The 1,710-nt window shown below is 38.8% G+C and overlaps 1 pseudogene; it reads right to left on the reverse strand.

Annotated features, from left to right (window-relative positions):
• Positions 1 to 220: 220 nt before the first annotated feature.
• LOC131831201 (vomeronasal type-1 receptor 2-like) lies at positions 221 to 1,164 on the reverse strand (annotated as a pseudogene).
• Positions 1,165 to 1,710: the final 546 nt, after the last annotated feature.

The raw sequence follows: 1,710 nt of genomic DNA on the forward strand, positions 1-1,710 counted from the left end.
TATCCAAATAATCATAAGTAGGAATTTTTTCTGTAATTGTAGGTAAGGACTAAGAGTGCTCTGGCTAGGTGCAACAATCCCAAACATGTTCATTCATGTGTCTGGTCATTTATTTTCTGTGTTCACTAAGCTGGATGATTTGAAGAAATGTCCAAAGTAATAAATTGTTAATGCTTTTCCAGAATTTAACTCACTAAAATTGTGGAGTGAACACTCCTCATCAAATGCTCCTTGTGTCAGAAAAGTGTGTGAGAGTGTTCATGCCTCTGAGAAGATTGCCTCATAGATGCAAAAGCACAGTTCATGATTGATCATCTGTTACCATTTTTGATCATCACAAAAGAACAGATAGCTGGATAACAATAGGAGAGAAAAATACTGATGTTCTCCAATCCTTGCACATTATGTCTGTACATTATATAAATGGTAAGGCAGCTGTTAGTCCAGTAAAAGAAAATAAAGCAGCTCACCAGTGCCAGGATTGTGTGGGCAGCTTTGGTTTCAGGAGAAGATCTTGGGCAGAGGCTGGTCCTGTGGAGATGCTGGACTATCTTACAAAGTTTGAAAAGGCATTTTACCACATACACTCTGGTCCAGATCATGAGGAACAGACATAGGAAATCTCGTAAGACCATGCCCCCTAGAAAAGCAGCCCGCTGAAGTTGATCAGACTTTCTCCCATTACAGTATGTCAGAGAATATACTTGTCCAACTTCAGTGGTGTTGAAGGGGACTGCAGTGGTTATGATGACACAGATGTAGATCAGCATGTTGATGATCCAGAAAGAAAAGAGAGCAGGAAAAACATACGTGGAAATTTGGAGTTTGAGCCGTACCCACCTAGAGTTGCTGGGAGTGATAATTATGGCCTGAAAAATACTCAGAAAAGATGCAGTGCAGAGAGAAAGACCTGGTGTGACTCTACATGTACAGCTCTGTCTTACAGCAACTGTCATCTAGAAAATTTCTTACTCCAAAGGCATTCATTATTTCTGGAACTCCACTGAAAAGAATTGTCATGACATCAGCTAAAGTTAAGTGGGTAAATATCAAATCTATAGGCCTCTTTATATATAGCTGGATTAGTAGCAATATGTGTCCAATAAAACCAATTCCAATTTGAGAGAGAAAGAATACTCCTAAAATAATCTCCTTTGTAATCATTATAATCAGTGGCTCTGATCCTATGGATGGACTCCTCCACAGCTAAAAAGGGAACTGCAATGATTTGTAAGCTTGATGGAAACAAGAGAACTTTAAGAAGACTCCATAAGGTATGTTCACCCTCAGCAGTATATTCAGGAAATGAAGAATTAGGTCTAGAAGTAAAAGTCAAGAATTGTTAAAGTCACTTCAGAGGAACCTTAAGGTTAAGACAAACATGTCTTGTTTATAAAAACATTACTGTAATTCTCAAAAATAACTTGAGTTTCCTGAAGAAAAATATTTCATAATTATGGAGATTTTATGCTCTGTGTATATATTCTGAACTTCATTTTTTTAAAAAAAGATTTTATTTATTTATTTATTTGACAGACAGAGATCACAAGTAGGCAGAGAGGCAGAGAGAGAGGGGGAAGCAGGCTCCCTGCTGAGCAGAAAGCCCAGTGTGGAGCTCGATCCCAGGACTCTGGGATCATGACCGGAGCTGAAGGTAGAGGCTTTAACCCACTGAACCACCCAGGTGCTCCCTGAACTTCATTTCTGTGT

The sequence above is a fragment of the Mustela lutreola genome, chromosome 5 (assembly GCF_030435805.1).
Source record: "Mustela lutreola isolate mMusLut2 chromosome 5, mMusLut2.pri, whole genome shotgun sequence".
Taxonomy (NCBI): Eukaryota; Metazoa; Chordata; class Mammalia; order Carnivora; family Mustelidae; genus Mustela; species Mustela lutreola.